The sequence below is a fragment of the Diabrotica virgifera genome, chromosome 4, assembly GCF_917563875.1.
Source record: "Diabrotica virgifera virgifera chromosome 4, PGI_DIABVI_V3a".
Classification (NCBI taxonomy): domain Eukaryota; kingdom Metazoa; phylum Arthropoda; class Insecta; order Coleoptera; family Chrysomelidae; genus Diabrotica; species Diabrotica virgifera.
The window spans coordinates 3,242,644-3,264,313 of NC_065446.1; the positions used below are offsets into that span (position 1 = coordinate 3,242,644).

The 21,670-nt window shown below is 34.1% G+C and overlaps 1 protein-coding gene across 1 annotated transcript in view; it reads right to left on the bottom strand.

The window, feature by feature from the left end:
* LOC126882877 (rho-related GTP-binding protein RhoU-like) overlaps positions 1–21,670 on the bottom strand; it is a 185,718-nt gene that overhangs the window by 94,090 nt on the left and 69,958 nt on the right. The gene's annotated exons all lie outside the window — the stretch shown is intronic.

A 21,670-nucleotide genomic window follows, 5' to 3' on the forward strand; every position in this document is an offset into this window, starting at 1 on the left:
TTTCATCAATAAATCCTCATAGTAGGGGAAGAAAGTATACTAAATTTGCAGTTACTCGAGCGTTAAGGGGACCTATTGGATTGTGAAGAGTATGTGCTAAAGTCAGAAAAAGGTTAAGTTAAATTTTCCATAAAGTGGGGGACTTTTCATTTTTAATTCAATTTTCCATTTGAAACAATCATTTTTCTCCGATTATAGCGCTATCTATCCATAATTCGAAAAAATGTGTCGAATAAAAGTTGCTTATTTTTACCTGAAGAATATACCTGAAGAAATCTGCAATAAAAATTGGGGGCTCCTATTTAAGATTTTAAATTAAATCCCCCACCTCACCTCCGTGGGGGCTCGTGACACCCCACGGAGAGGGGTGGGGGGTAAATTAAAAATTTTAAATACGATCCCTGCGATATTTCGCGAAATGAACATGAGATCGTAAAACTGCAAAATACACCTATTCAATATTTTTCAAAAATTTACCGAATTGCACCAAACACCCATAGAATTCGACAATACATCCTGCGAATCAAACACAAGGGTGATTTGTCTAAAACGTATTGTTATGCTCTATTATATCTATTTAATTAGATTGATTAGCAAATTCTTACTTTAGTTAATTATTCAATTATTTTATTTACTGCCTATGTACTACTATGTAAAACAAAAAACTAAACTCAAATTAAATTTTCCAATCAATTTTATTCTCAGGGCTAATTTTGTATTGTATACAATACCTGTGATCTGTGGCTTCTAATATTTCTGATTGCTTACTTCTTCCAGGGTGGAAACAGGGAAATTGAAAACACTCAATATCATATAAATGTAATCTATTGTTTTTATCAAATAAGCCGTGTACATGTGATTAAAAAAATATTAAATTTAAACTTTGTTGCAACAATCTCTTACTTCATTAATTGAACTCTAACTCTGATATCTCCTGGTTTTGACAAAAAAAAAAATTATTTGATTAGTTTATTATTTACTCATACTAAATTTAATAAAATTTACTTTTCTTCTTTTGACTTGATTTCTTAAATTTTAAATGACTAACTGCGTAAAAAAAGTTCAATAAACAAATAAACAAATATGGGTTTGATATAAACAAATTTTCTCCATTCCGACAAATAATTTGACTGACCTTTTTGTTTCTTCACTGCCTCGTTCTCTGGATTGCGCCGTCCTTGATTCTTCCAAACACGTACTCTTTCAAGACTGCTTTCAAAAATCATACAGGATTTGCTCGAATTCTGTTACTCAGTTTTCCTTGTTCGATATCTTGTGCAAAAAGATATTAATCAGCTACTCGTTCTAGACAAAACAAAGGAAGCTCCCTCGGACCAGGAAAATTGACTCTTCAACCGGTCGACAATTTGGTTTCAACTTGATTCTGCTCGCAAAGGCCGATTACACACACTCTACACTGATTATTGAACATTTTAAAACAAAAAAACTGGACTGCCTTCCACCGATGTTAATTACCCAGTGACCTCTCGTCTCTCGCCAAATTCTGACTCCTAATTTCTTCCTCTTCTACCTCATCTTTCCCACTCAATCACAAACACGCCTCTCTCAAAACATTTCATACTCATTTCTTCTGAAACAAATATTTTTCCACAGAACTTTTACAATTTGTCATATTTCAAAAGATATCATAATTAGTTCTTTCCTACTTTCTACTTTAACATCTAAACCTCATACAATCTGTATACCACATTAAAAACCTTCCCGGAAAGGATCTTAAAGCCGTCTTTGTTTTCATCAACGATGTCCACTTTCTAATCACCGAAATGTTTGTTCATGTCCCGTGCATTTCGTCGAATCTTTTATTAATCGTTTCACTTTTTCCCGAAACACTTTCTTAATAGCAAAAGTAAATTCTAACAATTTTGGTCATATACAGGTTGATGGAAAACTATGATTACATGGTCGTTGATATAAATTTAATTTTTTTTTTAATTTCTTTAAAAAAAATAATTCTACAACAGTATAGATGAAACAAGCTGCAGATGGACAGACTGTGGGCTGAAGAGCTGTGTGATATAAACGTCGTCTCTGAGTTACTCCTCTATAACCATCTATTTCCTAAATTCTTGTAGGACAAAATTCGATCAGAAATAAGCAAACAAAATAAATATGGAAGAGAACAACGTTTCTCAATAATCTGTACACCATGTAAAGCTTTATGGAGCCTGTCACTAAAATGCACTAAAACCCTGAATCCAAAGGGGATGACTACTGTGCAACATTTTTTTAAATTCACATTTCCTTAAAACACGTATAAATAAATTCGGAATTTGTCACTACCTACAAACATTTATTTGATAAAAACCGCCTGTTTCTACAAGTAAAAACATTTTGTGTTATGAAAACATTTGAGTTGATAAAAACACAATAGAAGGTTTTATTAACTTAATAATCCCGTCTATGTGTCAGAAATTCTGATATATAAATATTTTTTACCTTGATGTTAAAATTCAGATAAGGTCACTCAAGGCCGCCAAGCAGATGCACACTGTAACAATCACTTGCAACAACTAGTAGGTCGTCTACAGTATTTATATCGTCTATTAAATTAATATAAAATATTTAAAAACGTTTTTAATAATTAACTAGTTTTGAAGGGAAATAAGCCACAATTTTACTAAAAAAATGATTTTATTAACGTTTCGACGCCCAAATCGGGTGTCGTTGTCAAAATACAAAAAGTATTAATGAATTAAACAAAAATTAATTGATTTGGGCGTCGAAACGTTAATAAAATCTTTTTTTTTTTTGTAAAATTGAGGCTTATTTCCCATCAAAACTAGTTAATTGCAAAAATGCCACAAGAAAATAGCTTCAGACCAACATTAAGTTTTTAATAATTGATGGATTCGACCGTTACTTGATGGAAGTTCATTTTATCTAACAATTAAATACTGAAAACGTTTGAAAGTTTATGGACTAGATGTAACAATTACCAGACTATACTACAAACATGAGTTCTCCGTATATCATAATATACCTACCCATACTGCACAACTATACACAATTCATCATCCCATCCTACACAACACAAATTAGCGGCCTGCCATAAGCAGCTTACCAATTCCCATGTCAAAACATAACTTAGAGATAGAACTGAACATCATTAAACAACTAGCAGTAAACAATGGATATAACGAACAAACAATTAATAAAATTTTAAACCCAAAACTCCATAAGAAAGCCCTGAAATTAGTCTATCCACTACCACAGAAAGAACCCAGTACCTTCTGCTCTATCACATATACGGGAATATAACAACAAAAATAGCCAGATACATAAAAAAGAAAGGAATAACACCAGCTTTCAGAACTAACAACAACTTAAGCAAATATATTAAGAACAATAAGAGCCGAAAGAAATAACAACTACAGAGTGGTGTCTACAAATTAACTTGTGGTGACTGTCCGAAAACTTACATCGGTCAAACTGGCAGAACCTTTGACAAAGGGACAGCAGAACACAAAAGGGCTTTCAACGATAGAAAAACAGACACTTCTACCTCCAAATACCTCCCCACTCGTCAACCTCTTCAGGTAAATAAAGACTTTAAAAAGGCAAACACATAGTAAACTAAATCACTTGAGAAAGGCACTCTGCCGAAACAGCTGTAGTCACATAGTTATAATAGATTTTGTGGAAGTATAGAAAACAAACGTTTTCAGTGTTTTATTGTTAGATACAGGTTTTAATTGTTAAAATAAAAATGTGTACCATTTTCGTATTTATAATCGTAGTTTTAATTGTTATTTCGTGTCAAATCAGGTTGAAATTGTTTAAACGCTTTTGTGTAGTTCAATCGTTTGGGTCAAATTTTTAGACGTTAATTTTTCAATGAAAATGAATGAAACTTTTGTTCAATGAAAATGAATGAAAATTCGCGGGAACAATACACGAATAGTCAATAATTTTTTTATGTTTATCAATTGTTTAAATAAAAAAAAGATTTTAATGGAAAATGCTTAAATTCTCTTGTTTTTTACAATGTAGAAACTTGAAACTTTTACAGATTGTAGCTAATTATATGAACTATACATAATTTCACTTTTTACGTTAATTGTTTAGGCCTGAAACAATTAACTTGAACCCGAAAGTGTTTGCGGAAGGACAGGCTTACGTTGCATTGAGCCGAGTGCGATCATTAGACAGCTTGCGCATCGAAGAACTGCATTCCGAGAAATTAACAGGGTCTACACCGCGCAATAGTAAAGCATTAGATGATAAGAAGAGATGGTAAGACTGCGAAAACTTAACAGGTGTAAATAATGATTTTGATTTAAGAAATGTATGAAGACATTACAGAAAATGTACAATGTATGTATCAAATGCTGAAATAAATGCAAAAATGTGTCTATCATATACATCCTTTTTTTAAACATGACGATATATTTTAATGTTTGGAAAGTGTAAGACTAAAAAGTAAAAAATAAAAAAATATGAAAAAAATTAAGAAACGCTTTTCTTTAGTTTTGAGCGACTAAAATTAAAAATATTATAATAAAATCAACTAAAAAGCAAAAATAAAAAAAAATTCAAACTCGAAGAATTATTCGAAAAAACTGTTAGACTAGGTATACACAAATCTCATACATTCGTTAAAAAATTGAAAAAATCTAACACATTCGTTAAAGAAAAGCGTGGGGCGCGTCTTCATCGAAAAAACCATTTGGGCAAAGATACTTTTTTAATTTTCGCGCCCCACGCTTTTCTTTATCGAATATGTTAGATTTTTTCAATTTTTTAACGAATGTGTGCGATTTGTATCGGTTTTTTTCGAATAATCCTTCAAGTTTTAATTTTTTTATTTTTTGCTTTTTAGTTGATTTTTTTATATTTTTAATTTTAATCACTCGTAACTAAAGAAAAGCGTTGGGGACTGATTGGGTATTAGACCAGGGCGCATCTGTAAAAATATTAGTACATTTGGACGTTGAGAGGGGACTCAAATTTTTTTTAAGAAATTGCTTGAAAATAACTCAAATAATAATATTTGAGCTATCCTCCCTCTAAAAAAGGTGCGGAACATTGTTTAAATAATCAAAACGTCAAAAAATGAAGGAAAAACTCGATTTTTTCTTCGTTTTTTGATGATAACTTTAAAAGTATTCATTTCCGAGAAAAGTTGTGCTGACATAAAAGTTGCGTAATTAAATTTCCTACAATATAGAATAGGTTAAAAAAATTAGAAATAGTCACTCTTGTTGCAAAATAGCAATAATTTCGAAAAAATCATACAAAAAGAAGCATTCGCATTTTACGTTTTTCAACCATTTATGCTACACTTAGGACCTTCATATTTCACACAGAAAAACTTTATGATACAGATAAACAATACTGTAAATTTCACTAAGATCGGTTCAATAGATTTTGCAATCCAGCTCTCGCAAAAAAATTCATTTTTTCAAAATGTTACAGGACTGAAAATAAAGCAGATAGCAAGTTGAAATTTTTTTGCGTATAGAAGTGTACTGTACCTTTCATTTGCAATTTGCAAAATTAAAATCGATTAACTACCACGGCGTCAGAAATTTTTTTAAATAAACATTAATTATTGGTGCTACGCGCAGGACAGCGGATAGTTTGCTCTGATTGGAGGGTCTATAACTCTCCAAGATCTATAAGAGACTATCGTCACGCAAACTGGACTGAATTCCAAAACTTCATCACACAAAATCTCCCTATGTTAGGCGAACTCGATACTAACGATAGTATCGACACCAGTGCAACCGATATCGAGAACCTCATCACTGAGGCGATCACGCACGCAATTCCACTCAAACAAATAACCTATACATCACCGGCACTTCCACAATACATCATTGCCAAAATCCAACAAAAACGACGTCTTCTACGTCAATACAAGGCCAACAGAAACCCACTAATCAAAACAGAGTACTACCGGATCTGTGCCAGGATAAAGAGGGAGATATCTGTCCTAACGGCTCGCCGGTGGGAAGATGCTACCTCAAAACTGGACTACAGAGACGGAGGTAAATTCTAGCAAAAATTCAAAGTCCTAACAAAACAAAAAGTATCTCAACCATCCCATCTGTTGGTCAACAATCACATAGTCAATTCCCCAGAAGGGAAAGCCGAAGCATTCAGAAATTCGCTTCAAAACAATTTTCAAACCCCAGATAACCCGAACTTTGATCGCATATTTAAATTCAACACAGAATACATTGTAAATGTTACTCTCAACCACTACATTCCAGTCTATGATCCTATCATGGACCCCCTCACAGACAGGGAAACGGAGAGCTTTTGCCAAATCGGCAAAAACAGCGCTCCCGGACCTGATGGCATCAACCGAAGGTGCCTCAAAAAACTTCCAGAGAGTATCATTCCTCTTCTAACTAAAATATTCAATGCATGTCTCAAAAACAGCCACTTTCCTACTCCTTGGAAGGTGGCCAACACCATCATGCTTTTGAAAAAAGGCAAACCCCCAACCGACGTGGAATCCTATAGACCAATTTCATTAATCAATACTCTGGGTAAAGTTCTTGAGCTAATCCTAAAAGAGAGGCTCAATGACTTTCTCGAAAACCACAATATCATACCAAAATTCCAATACGGATTCCAGTCAGGTAAATCTACTAAACATGCATTAATAGATTTCACTACCAAAGTTACTCAAACCATCAACGATGGTTCATTCGCCATAGCCACATTTCTGGATGTGCAGAAGGCTTTCGACCAGGTCTGGCACGACGGGCTTGTTCGGAAACTTCTGGACATCGGGCTACCATTGCAATTTACCAAAATTGTACACTCCTACCTCCACAACCGTACTGTCAGAGTTAAAATAGGCGATCAAAGGTCCACCCCCTTCACTCCACAAGCTGGAGTTCCCCAGGGTTCAGTCCTAGCACCGCTGTTGTACATCATCTACAACAGCGACATCACTAACCAAAATATCCCAGGTACTCGGCTGTTTCTCTATGCAGACGACACGACTCTGCTCTCAACAACCTCTCGATACAACCCAAGACTCCTCTTCAGAAGAGCCCAGGCTCTGTTGGACGGCGTCGGCGAATGGTGTTGTAAGTGGAGAGTCACGCTGAACGCGAACAAAACAACAACAATTGTGTTTCGCGCCCCTTCTGTGTCAAATAGAATCATACGCAATGAAGACGACCAATATCCATTGAGACTGTTGGGAGAAAGGCTTGTTGTTCGCCCGACTGCGAACTATTTGGGAGTACTGTTCACCAGGACTCTCAACTGGGACGCAGATCTAAAGGCAACTTTAGATAGGGTAAGGAACAGGGCCAGACTTCTCAACGCTCTCTCGGGAAAAATTGGCAAGACACACAAGAAGACTCTCATTCACACTTACAAGACCTTTATTCGACCCGTCATGGAGTACAAATCATGTATCTACTCTCTTTGTTCAAGACAAAAACAAGAGAGGTTGTTGAGAGCAGAACGTAGAATCTTGCGTAGATGCAACTATGAGCACTGGCGATATCCCTCAAACGAAATCCATAACATCTCGAACACCCCCAAAATCACCGAGAGAATAAACTCTCTGAACAGGAACTTCACAATCAAAGTAATCAACGGCCCCCCTTCCGACACACAAGAATCTCTCAAATGTTCCTGTTCATCTTCCGGCCACGTACTCCACCGAAAGCCCAAACGCAAAAAGATTCATGTACCGTCCGCTCTAATGCAAACATGCATTGACGAACTCCCGGTGGAGTACGAAAACATCCTTGAGGCTACCCCGCTAGCCTACCGTACCCACCTCTAACATTTCCTCTTCCCTACCCCGAACAGGGAGAAGTTGGTTTTTTGCGGTTTCCCAACTTCATTGCACAATTATACCTGTTCGTCCCAAGAAAATAGCCGCAACTATTTTCTCCACTCGAACGCACACTGTCCACGCTGCGCTCAAAGCCACCTCCTGACCGCCGACGAGGGACGCAGGTTCGCCTGTCGTTGTACAATGGTTTCTAGGGAGACTGGTCGAGAGCAAAGCACGGACAGTACACGTAAATGTCTATGGAACCAACAACAATCCATCAAACTTTCTTCTCTGTTGACTTCTTAGCCTTCTGGACACCACCGTCCGGCATAACCCAGGATCCAAGAACACCAGGACACGGCGCTTGCCCCAGTGTGTTTTTCGGACTGTTTGCTTTTGCTGCCAATACAATACATTCACCTCAAACCCTGAAGAGGACAAAATCCTAAACGGGGAAGCACATTGACCGCATTTCTTCTGAACATTATCCAGACAAGCAAATCAAACAATGTAGTAGTTGCTCTGATTAGGCATTCCAAGGACCTTTGATAATGATTGATTCATTTTAATTTTTATTACATTTCGATATAAATCAATAAATTTGTTTATTGCAAAATAAAAACACATACTCTATCCTTTGAAATAACACTTTTTTAGCAAAAACTTTCTTTGTTCATTTATTTTAACTTAGAGAATAAAAGTTTATTATTTTTAAACATATGCAATTGTTTAAACAATATTTCACAAACAATAATAAAATTAGTTTGATTTTTGTGGAATTAAAATATTAAAATATGTACAACAAAATATAGAGTTAGAAAATAATATATTAGATAAAGTTTGGAAGAAATTTTGGTGGAAATCAACTTGTGTGAATCGAACACCGCTGTCCTGCGCGTAGCACCAAAAATTAATGTTTATTTAAAAAATTTCCTGACGCCGTGGTAATTAATCGATTTTAATTTTGAAAATTGCAAATGAAAGGTACAGTACACTTCTATAAGTAAAAAAATTAAACTTGCTATCTGCTTTATTTTCAGTCCTGCAACATTTCTTACAGTGTTATTTTACTATATCATAAAGTTTTTCTGGGTAAAATATTAAGGTCCAAGTGTAGCATAAATGGTTGAAAACGTAAAATGCGAATACTTGTTTTTGTATGGTTTTTTTTTCGCAATTATTGCTATTTTGCAACAAGGGTGACTATTTTTTAAATTTTTAACCAATTCTATATTGTAGTAAATTTAATTACGCAACTTTTATGTCAGTTCAACTTTTCTCAAAAATGAATAGTTTTAAAGTTATAATCAAAAAACCAATAAAAAAATCGAATTTTTCCTTCATATTTTGACATTTTGATTATTTAAACAATGTTCCGGACCATTTTGAGTGGGAGGATAACGCAAATATTATTATTTGAGTTATTTTCAAGCAATTTCTGCCAAAAAATATGAGTCACATCTCAACGTCCATCTCAAAACAGATGCGCCCTGGACTATATTGATTTCAACTGAAATCGAAAATTACCCTCAGCTCAGGAATATGACAATGAAACAAGATATAGAGTTTTGGCACAGCAGTAGACAATGACATTCTAAATGATACCTATATTTAAACAAAGAATGGTACATAATAATTAACGTGTATAACACTGGCGAAAGTTAATTAGAATCCGTTTTGTTTACAAAGCTGTAATTTTTGTATTTGTACATTTTTTGCAAGTATATACACAATACGAGTAATAACACAATACACAATGAGTTGTTTATTTGAATTATTTACTTGTGTCGGTGCGGTGGTATGTAACTAGCATTCATTATCGGATTTTAATTAAAAATTCAACTACTGTTTGCCAATAAACAAACCGGAAGCTGCCCTATTCAATAGTTTCAGTACGTCCTAGAGGCAGAAACTCAGGAAGTTTCAGTTTTTAATACACTGCTGCATAAAAATTGTATAAAGCAATTTACTACTGAGAAGAATGTTTACAGAATTCAAGGTATATAAGTATAAATACGGGGTTTAAAACGCCCTATGCCGCATCTCCACACCTAACCACCATCTATTCCTATCCTGGACATCCTATTCTTCCAAATTTCGATGTTCCACGGCTTTTCTTATATTTTCATTCCTGGATAGCCTTGATCTTCCCCTCTTTCTCTTATCTATTCTGCGGTTTTCCTATCATTCTTTGAACTTGTGATGTATTTACTAAAAAATATACTCTATTGTAGAAATTGGTCAAAAATCACAAAGTATACCGGTTCTGAATCGACCCCGACTCCCTCTTGAAACATCTTCTTCTTGTGTGCCGTGCTTGTTTTCAAACGTTGGCTAACGTCGTATTAACAAGTTGATGGTTCTTGGTGAGCAGCTATCTAAAACAATTCCTCGACTGTTCGACCTGTCCCTTGTCTAATGCTACGCAGCCAGGACAGTTGTTTTCTTCCAACCCAGCGTTTTCCTTAGATTTTGCCCTAAATGATCAACCGGAGTAAGCGATATTTAGGTTCTCTCATTATATGACCGAAGTACTGAACCTTTCTCATTTTTATGACGTTGATCAATTCTCGCCCTTTGTGCATGGTCTCCAGCACACGTTTGTTGAATATGTGTGCTGTTTATGGGATTCTGACCATGCGACGGTAACACCGCAACTCGAACGCTTCTAATTCGTTGAGATTCTTTACTTTTGTTGACCAAGTTTCACATTCATAGAACAAAACGGACCAGACCTAACACTTCAATACTCTTATAGCCCGGCTGCATGCAACGTCTTGCCTGAGAGCATGCCTGCAGAGACTCGTTTGTGCAAATAAGAGCGTGTGTATGGAAAATAAGAAGGTATCGCGCGCACGCCTCCAAGCGCGGACTGTACTCTCGTCGACATGCTGAAGATTTTACCTGTGCAGTTTTAGGTTTTACAGTTTTACTTGAACCTTGAACCTGTGGCCGGCAGTTCAGTCCGTTCTTCAGTTCCGCAAAAGTTTTCGAAGTGGATAGACCAAGACCAGACGAAATGAGCGACATAAGAAGTGTTTCAAAACAATTCTTAACTGAATTTATAGACTTTTTTTGAAGTTATACTTCTTTACGCGCGATGAGGGTGAATTTTTATATGTTAAAACCAGGCGCATACGCATCACCCAGGCGCATACGCGCATTATAACTTTGTTCTGATTGGATGTTCAAATGACATGTCAAAAATTATCCAATATGGCAGCTGTAGGACAGCTGTGGTTTGGAGGAAAAGGTAAGGGTAAACAAATGTATAATATATTAGTTTTATTGTTGTGAGGACAGAAACAAAACAGTTTATAATATTGTAGTGACTTTTAAATAGTTTTTAAAAGAAACAGGTACGTAATAATTGTTAATGTATCATGGGTATAAACCTACCTGTTTGATCTGCCAAAATACATAGTATGTAATAATGTAATACTTTTATTTATATAATTTGATTACCATCAATATTCACCTAATATATTGTTTTCTTACTATATGTTTTGTTGTATTTTTTTTCAATTCTAAAGTCCACTTTACATCAACAATAATTGAATAAGAAATTGACAACAAGTTATTCAAGGTCAAATTTGGCTTATACAAAGCACAATTCTACATCCAATTTTGCCGTGAATAAAAAGAAAATAAAGAAATTTGACAAAATAAAACATATCCAATTGTTCTATTTCATCAAATTCCTTCATTTTCTTTTACAAACCATACATTTTGTACTCGTCAAATTTGGCCTTGAATAACTTTGTCAATTTCTTGTTCAATTTATTGTTGATGTAAAGTGCACTTAAATCATTTCAATTCAAAATTAAAATAATTTGATCAATTTTCAAAATATCACAAGTTTAATGACGTTCTACACCTTCGGCAAAGAATTAAGGATTTGCATGAAATTTTAGTATGTTATAGTTTACTTCAAAAAACTAAGACTTGATTTTTAAAAAAATGTTTTACCGTGCCGTTTAATTACTATTAAGGGTCAAAGTTAAGTTTTAACATGGGCTCTTATGGGAATTCTTAAAAAGTTAATAACTTTTGACCCAAATTTACGATTTTTAATTATTTGTGCTTAAATTAAAGGTATTTTTGTAAGGAATAACATATTAAAAAATGAGGATTGTTTACCGTACCATTATTAAATAAAAGTGAAATTACTGTTTCGAAATTTAACAAAGTTGGTAGTAGTGAGATCAGCTGCACTCATAATTATATCCGAAACGTAGGTGTCAATCACATGACCTCGGTGGTCTAGTTGTTGAGCGTTCGGTCAGAGTTCGAAACGTCCCGGGTTCCAATCCTCTACGATTCATTTTTTTTTTTAGTTGTTTTAATAAAAATTTTTTGAAAGTGGTAGATAAGAAAGTTAGTTTAATATTTAAATAGAATACAATTACTTCGTTAAAATTATATAATAGAAGTATAACTTCTTACGTGCGTACAAAGTACACACACATTCTTTTTTTATTTAATACGTAATATTTTATTTTTTTATTTTTAATTGATTCTAAAATAGGGAATTCTTAAAGATCATATAATTTTTTTACCGTTTTTTAAAGTTTAACTATTATTTTTTCCAATATTGGTATACCACCGTTGAAAAAAGTTTATATACTTATATAATATACTGAAACTGTTTTCTTGTGACATGTTTAATGTAGTATTATTACTGTTTAACTGTCTAGTTATACAATGGTATTATGTTTGTAGGGGATTGAGCCATAATAATTGTAGGTGTAATAAAAATTACATTTTTTAATTAACTACTGTTTGACGTTTCGATTTCCACTCTGGAAATCGTCCCCAGAAAAATTTTAGGAAAATTAAATATGTATGAGAAATTTTCCTAGAATTTTCAAACCTAATTTTCTTTTAATTTGTTCTGCGGACGATTTCCAGAGTGCAAATCAACACGTCAAACAATAGTTAATTAAAAAAATCTCCGCAGGAGCCACTTTTTACTCCACTTACTTCTACAGCGTCGTTGCTTGTTTTTTTTATTGCTTTTTTATTAATAAACAATACAATGACGCTTCCACTAAAAAAACCTCTTTCGTGCTGCTCATCGTGTTGAGTTCTCGAAAGACAAGTTTGCGCAGTCCAGTTTTTACGTAGTCTGCACGTGTGGACAACGTACGGTGTACCGTCTTTTTGTTCCGTCATGTCTGCACAGTTTTGGACTGCACAGGCAAGACGTTGTATGTAGCCGGCCCATTAGACGTGTGGTCAATGAAAGACTTCTACTGCACAATAAAGAACGCCAGTTAATAAATCTTTTTCGTGCAAGTTCTATTCTGGTCGAAATTTCCTTATGGCTTTCAACCCTGCAGTTATCTAATTTTAGTACTAAGTCTTCGATATTAATTTTTCCGACAACCATCCATGTTGTTTTCTTTGCGTTGATTGTTAAGCCCTTTGCAATGCATTTGTTGTTTACACCATTCAACAGGGTTTTAAAGTCTTCCAGACTCTCACCCATTATGGCGATGTAATAGAAAAACACATAGAAAACATAGAAACAAAATTTTTTAAACTACAGAAAAAAATTCTGAGCTCGGCAACGTTTCAATGGTATAACCGATTTTCAAAATTGTACATGGGTTGGAAAGGTAAAGATCAATACTATCAGAAACTGTAGAGACGGGACTTAAATTTTTATAAACTTTGGGAGTTTTGCGTTTTGGGGACTAGAACGAAAAACAGACGCCAAATAGGGAGGGCCGTAAAATCCTCACCCTTGGACCAAAATGGATGGTTGACATATGGATAGACGAGTTTTCCTAAACTTTAAGATGTGATTTGGCTTATTTTTTAATTCAGTCAGGTTTAGAAAATTGAAAATTTGTGGATCCTAATTGTGGTAAGTAGGGGTGGGGGGTTGTGCGCCACTAGCGAGAACCTCCTATCTTTGGGATATATTAAACAGCGGTCTCCGAATCTCCAGGAAATTTTACTTTATACTTTATACTTTTTAATTTACAGCATCTACCGCAACTAAAATATCTTTCAGCAAAGGCCTTGCAATCTAGGACGATATACCTTGACTTAGATTTACGACATGCTACAAATCAGATAAGATTAACATAGAATCTACCCACAAAATATCTACTTACCTTAGAGTAAAAGAAAGTTCGTAACTATTCAAATGCAAAATACTTACATAAATATTTACAGTCGTATCTATTAACGGTGCGGCATCATATAAAGTTCTTTTAAAAATAGCAGATACTGTAAATACAGTATGTCCTAACTGCATTACATTACTCTATTTAAAGTTCGTATATCCTTGTTCCTTTACATCGTGTCAATTTAAAAAATCCCTTTGGTATTCGTTGTTTGCTACAATCTCAGTTGGTACTTCTGTATCGCTGAATTTTATTAATTAGCCTAAGGTCACACTGGCAATAATTTACGGCGCCGTAAGAGCAATCAACCTGAAGAGGCATTGGTTGACTAACTCCTATTTCACTATTTCATCTACATTTGGTTAGTCAACCAATGCCTCCTCAGGTTTAGTGCTCTTACGGCGTCGTACATTATTGCCCGTGTGGCTTTTCGCTTAACTAATGATCTTACACCTCGCCATGCGACAGGGGACAAATTCGAAGTGGTCAGGATCAGACACACTTGGAAATTTTGGTTTATCGACAATTACTAAAAATTTCAAATTACGAATTACACCAATAACTCAGCGTTTGTAGGAGGACACCAGAGGTATACTAGGTGTATACCTCATATCTAGGAAAATTCGAATTTTTTAAGTTATAGGGATCATAAGTGTGATCAAATCCATATCCTATGAGGAAAAACGGGCTTTTCTTCAGATAACATATTTGACTATAGGTTAATCGGACAATACTTGTCAATACCTTTCAAACGCGTGTTTACTGATCAAAATCTGCTCTACCGTTTAGAAGTTATTGAGCTCAAAAATTATAATTAATTTGACCATTATCGCCGAAATGCTTTAGAGTGGTTACGACGCTAAACGATCGCAATCCGAGTTGGATTGCCTCATCACAAGTTTAGTGTTGTAACCACTAGATAACACAACATTTCCGCGATAATGGTTTAGTGGTTTAGAACGCTTAACGTCTAATTGAGAAACATTAGGTATGGTATGTTAAACAGTAAATGGTTAAGTTCAATTAGTTACCACTATAAACAGCCCGGAATAACCGATAATAGTATAAAAGGCCCGGTTTCAGGTAAAATTTATTTTAGGCTTTATTATGGGAGTACCGTCTAGTCAGTGTTAATTGCAAAAGACCAACTCTGTCTACCTCGGTGGCTTATCGCTCCGGGTGGGTCTTAACAATGGGCCAGGTCAGATAAATTTAATAATATTTACGACCGCACTAATTGAATTCAAACCGTTTACTGTTGAACAAACCATACATTTAAGTTCATACATATAATTTATACAAAAAAATAACTTACTTGAACTAAAAACCAATACAGTTAAACAAATGCAGTGCTCTTGACCAATCTTAAATTCTCACATTATTTGTTGTATCGTCTTGTGTCCTGTGTGTTTTGTTTTATTTTAATTTTGATGTGAATTTACTGATTTTTTATTGACGAATTTTAAAACACAATGTAGGTATACCCCCAAAATATATTTTATTAATATTCCTTTCTTTTATCTGATTCAATAGTTTATTAATATTTATTCACTGCTTATATCATTAAAACATAGTCTCAATTTACAATCAATTACTTTCAACTGAATTTTAATTGCTTTCTTTTCTGTTCTACTCTAATTCTCCACCCTTTAATTTATATCTCAGTTTCATGTACCTACATTGTTGTCTGTCAATTCACATATATTACTGTTTTATTATATGACTGCTAATTTAATTTTTTAGCTACAATTTTTTAAATTTTTAAGCTTTCCGATTTGTCATCCCTTATACGACCACTACTCCTCTCATTAAAACATCAAGGAGTACTGACCTTAACAATTTAGGTTACAGCTATACATCCACATCTAACATACATAATTAAATATCGACCCGTTTTGAGCCAAACGTTGTCAATGTTACACTAACACATACACTAATAAATAGAATTCTTTAATAAATATAAATTAAAACAAAATCTTTTAATAAATAGAAATAAAAATCTTTAAAACCATCACATTTTAAAAAATTGTATGTATGACATTCACTGTAGTTTACTTCACAAACAAAATAACAGGCACAGATTTGTTGGTTATCTTTCACCAACTATCTCTTCACCCTCAAGAATTCCCAAATCCCATAAACCTGTTTACCTTTGCAACATTCTCCGTCTATTCCACCATATCCCGTTAGCATAACTTAAGCCGAAATATCATGTTAATGAATACTGAGGTAGTAGCTCCTTGTATCCGAATGTAAGTACGACACGTTATAATTGCATTATTATAGACGGCATGTGTTTGTGAGCTTGGGGATGTTTGTTACCGCCCCCGATTTTACATGCATATGTATTTGTCTGCTATCTGCACTACTTTTATGTATGTTGTTCAATATTGGCTTGATCTTATGAATCTTTAGCATCTTTTACAACCAGACATTGTTCTAACTCTGGTTTTTTATTTGTAGTATTTAGTGACTTGTAACCGTTGACCTGAAGATGCTCTGCATACTTTAGAGAGCGAAACCGGTCGTTGGAAGTTACAATAAATGATTGAGAGTAGGTCTGTCTTTTACTTCATTTATAAAAAACTTTGAAAACCTCCTGCTACAAGAATAAAAAACCGCTAAACGCAGTAAAAATGAAGGGAGCACACAATATTCCAGCAACAAAAGAGCTGATATAAATATTACGTGGCGCGAAAATGTATTTTTCATTTTAATCGAAAATAACCAAAACTCTAAGAGACAGAGTAAGAAGTGAGGAAATACGAGCGAGATGTGGTATAGAAGAAATAAACATGTGGACCAAAAGAAGAAAGATAGAATGGAATCAACACATAGAAAGAGTGACAGAAAAGAGAAGCAGTAGGAATAACAAGAGACAAATCGCCAAATGGAAGAAGATCATTGGGACGACCGAGAAAAAAAAGGGTCAGACAATGTCAATTGAGGCTAAAAACCGAAGTAAAACAGACATGAGCCTATTTATAAAGTAGGAAGAAGAAGAAGAATCAAAAATAAAATTCTAGTTTGATTTTGAAAGATTTTTCCATAATATTTGCTAAATTTGAAGTCAAATGCGCTACAAAAGAACCTCAAACCACAAACATTACTGAGCCTCCCTGAGTACAAGCGATATATTGTTCGACGCGGCATAGCCGCCGTTTTTATATCACTTGTCTTTACTTTGGTACAGTGGAACCTCGATAACTCGGATTAATCGGGACCGCGGCCGATCCGGGTTATCGAAAATCCGGGTTAGCCGGAGAATATGGTAAACATTAATAAAATACGGTATACTTACAGATAAACTCCGTTAGAATTGAAATAACATGAAATATATATAAATAGGTATGCACAGTACCTACACATCTAAATTACTAAAAACACGCAAACACAAACGTAAGCAAACGGAAGCGAACAATATACAAGACTGTACTACACACAATACAGTCACAATCGATGTGACGTTATTTAAGAACAGTAAAAACTAAAGACCATTGTTTGAAAAAGAATTTTTTAAATAGGTAGTCTTTTAGTCTTTATAAACAATGCTGTTTGAAATATATAAAGGAATACTATGTACAGACAGGTGTCTGTTGTTTCTGCCGGCGCGGCGTGTGCCATGAGTCATTTTTACTATCGTATAGTTCAAATTACACAAATACACATTATCTCTCAAATATTATATTACATAATATATTTTTATTGCTGAAATGTTTATCTGATAATTAACTATGTATTTTGATAGGAAATAAGCCACAATTAAATTGAAAAATAATTTTATTAACATTTCGACGCCCAAATCGGTGTCGTCAAAATACAAAATACTGAAAATCAAAATGTTTATCTGATGAAAATCGGTCCGGGTTAGCCGGACTTCCGGGTTATCGGAGGCCGACTTATCGGGGTTCCACTGTACTTCTTTTATACAAACCTTCCGAAACTAAATGATAGGTTTATTTAGATATATGTATATGTATAATGTGTTCATTGGCCTTGCTGACACATATAATTCGTATGAGTATGATTTTTCGTGTATTTTCTAATAAATGTCCTATTCGTGACGAAAATGTTTAAAGGTGTGACTCAGAGAAATTATTAGTCAGCACACAAACGACTAAACGAGAATTCCTGCCAAATATTTGCACATCTAAATGAAATTCACCCTAGCCTGTTTATTGTCTAGGGTGTGATAATCCCAAAAATAAGCTGATTTGTCAAGTTTTAACGTATGCGTGTCCACACGATGTTCATATTGTTTGAATTTGTCAAATAGGTCAATACAGCACTTGTTTTTAAAGAGAACACTTTTATAGAAAAAGTATGTACATACCTGATAGATGCAAAAAAGGCGAGTTATACCAAACAAGATGCATACCTATACAAAGCAATGCAATAGGTACTTCAAAATTTTTGCCAAATTATCACGGTTGGTACGATAATTAGTCCATTGAAATGTTACATTTAGTGTGCATTTCTTAGAGGAGTCAATTTTATTTTTTTAATGTGTAGGGGGGTTCAGTAGAAGCTTAAGTTCAAGTTTTTGGGGTTGAGGCCCTTGTCCCCCGGCCGCCATCTTGGAAAAAGAGGTGCAAAGGGCTTTCGCCCTGTATCTCGTAAACTAGCTACCCTACAGAAAATTTAATTTCACATAAAATGAAGCAAATTAAATTTTCTGCAATTTTATATCTATTACTTTTTATCGTTAAATGACCAACAAAAAAGTTATAAACAAAAATAAGAGAAAGTTTTGTAAGAAATTTCTTTTTGGAGGTTATAACTTTTTTTACGTTCATTTCACAATAAAATAACGTCAGAGCGATTTTGTAGAGGATTTTTCAATAAACAATTTTCACTATAAAGTTGTTTAATTTTATTTATTATCTAGGTTTTACAGCGCTCCAAACTTGACCAGATTCTCGAATTCTCGTAGAAAAATAATGCTTTTCTATCTATAAGTATATTAGACGAGCGGCATTAACCGTTATGCCAACCACGAAAATCAAATTTAAGGTGAATGATAAATTTTAGTCTATTTTTATGTTTTCGAGGTCGCTGAATCCAAATATGAAGTTTATTTTTATCTGGAGTTGGTGGAACATGTTAAAAAAAAATTTTGTACAAAAATGCCAAAAATCAATTTTGATGATTTTTCAAATTTACCTCGCTGTATCTTTGGTCGCTGTAAATATTTCTTTTTAAAAAATTTACTGTGTCATCTTTGAAGTATGTAGATAGCAATGAAATTTGTCCAAAATGTTTAAACACATTAAAAAAGGAGTTGTTAATTTATTAACATTTTGTCATCATATTTCGTTAGTTTCATGTTTACTTAAAAAAGTTGAGTGACAAACTTTTCAGTTTATAATTTTAACCAACACAACAATAAAATATAGTTCATGAAGAAGTTTTTTGAAAAATTTTAAGTCAAAATATATAATAGGAAAAAAGTTATGTTACTTCATATACAAGCGGCACACCCCAAAAAATGCTTATATCTCGAGATCCTGACCACGGTGTGGTGAATGGCTAATTTTTATCATACTTTATGATTTTGATATCAAAAATCGTTTTTTTTTGCTCTGCTTAAGAATTTTGCATTTTGCGGTTGCGTCATTCTTCTTCTGAAGCGGCGAATTTGTCCTCAAACAACTTCTTGGGCCTTTTCTATATATGCTTAGAGTTATAAGTTTTATAGTGGGAAGAAAGGTCAAAAACAGATTAATAATAGCATAGAAATGTTAAAATCATAATAAATTGTATGAATAAAAAATATATATAGATAGAAAAGTAAGCCTAACTTTTATTTTTATTGTATCCCTATGAGCATTCGAGAATCTGGTCAAGTTTGGAGCGCTGTAAAACCTATATAAATAAATAGAATTAAACAACTTTATAGTGGAAATTGTTCGCTGAAAAACCCTCTACAAAATTGCTAACATGTTATTTTATTTTAAAATGAACTGAAAAAAAGTTATAACATCCAAAAGGAAACTTGTTAAAAGAAATTTACATATTTTTGGTTATATCTTTTTTGTTGGTCACTTGACGATAAAAAGTAATAGAAACAAAATTGTGGAAAATTTAATTTGATATATTTTATGTTTAATTAGATTTTCCGTAGGGTTGGTAGTTTACGAGATATAGCGCGAAGCCCCTTTGCACCCCATTTCCAAGATGGCGACCGGGGGACAAGGATGGCGACCCCAAAAACTTGAACTTAAGCTTCTACTGATCCCCCCTACACATTAAAGAAATAAAGTTGACTCCTCTAAGAAATGCAAGGTACGGCCTAAAAAATGTAACATTTTAATGGACTAATGGGAGTTTATTGAATTATTTTAAATTATTAAATGACACCAATGACATGGTGATCCTTGCCAGTAGCATAGATGAATTACAACAGGTAATGGAAAGGGTTAATTCAGTTTTTTTAATAATTTACTAATGCCTGGAGATCTTGTATGGGCCATTCCACGAACATACGCCTGTTTTGGATTACTTCGACAACGAATATTTTACTGTGCAAAATAAGAAGTACGAAAGTAAATGGCGCTAATAATGATTCCAATAAACAACAATGTAATTTGTAATTTACTTTCGTTCTTCTTATTTTGCACAGTAAAATATTCGTTGTCGAATTAATCCAAAACAGGCGTATGTTCGTGGAATAGGGTATACACTCTTTACACCTATATAATATAAATATAATACATAGAATTTATAATCACTAAACCTTTTAATGATCAAACTCGACCAAAGTCAATCTTTATTCTTTGTTTCACTAGCCGCAGAATGTGTACCAGCAAAAATTCAATTAATCACCATGAGAAGAAGCATTTCGAATCCAATCCCGTGTGAGTAAAAACCAAATACCCATGCAACTGTTTTTTATTATAAATTCCAATCTCTAATAGTGGGTTTTGGCTCTGGTTGGACCCTCATTCCTCGCTTCTATTACATTCCACTTTTCTTCAGAGACGTGGCAAAAGGCTTAAGAAAGGATATAAAATTATGTAGTTGTGTGCATTATCGTAGTTTATGATACACGTTTAAAATATTTAGTTATAATTTTATATTTATATAGTTGGGCAAAGATATACAGGGTGGAATGCACTTTTATGGAATTAAATTATTTCTGTCTTCATCATCATCATCATTCTCTTTGTCTTATCCCTATGTAAGGTTGGCTTCCGTAATTGCATTTTTCCACACAATTCTATATTGGGTCATATCAATATTAATCCCCTTTGCCAACATGTCCTGCCTGCTCGTCTCCCCCCAGGTCTTATTTGGTCTTCCTCTCCTACTCCTTTCAAGAATCTGCACTTCAGCAATTCTGCGTATTGGGTGATTAACGTCTCGACGTCGAATATGACCAAACCATCTTAACCGATGCTCTCTCATTTTGGCATCAATTGGTGCCACACCTTGACTTCCCCTAATATACACATTTTTAATTTTATTCTTTCTTGTCACTCCATTCATCCATCTAAGCATTCTCATCTCCGCCGCATGGACTCGTTGTTCCTCTTTCTTTTTCACTGCCCAACATTCAGTTCCGTACATCATAGCCGGTTTTATGGCTGTTTTATAGAATTTTCCCTTCACCTTCATTGGAATTTTTCTATCACACAACACACCACTCGCTTCTTTCCACTTCATCCATCCAGCCCTAATTCTACTGCATGCATCTCGATCTATTTCTCCATTACTCTGTAATACCCATCCTAGGTACTTAAAACTATTGCTTTTCACA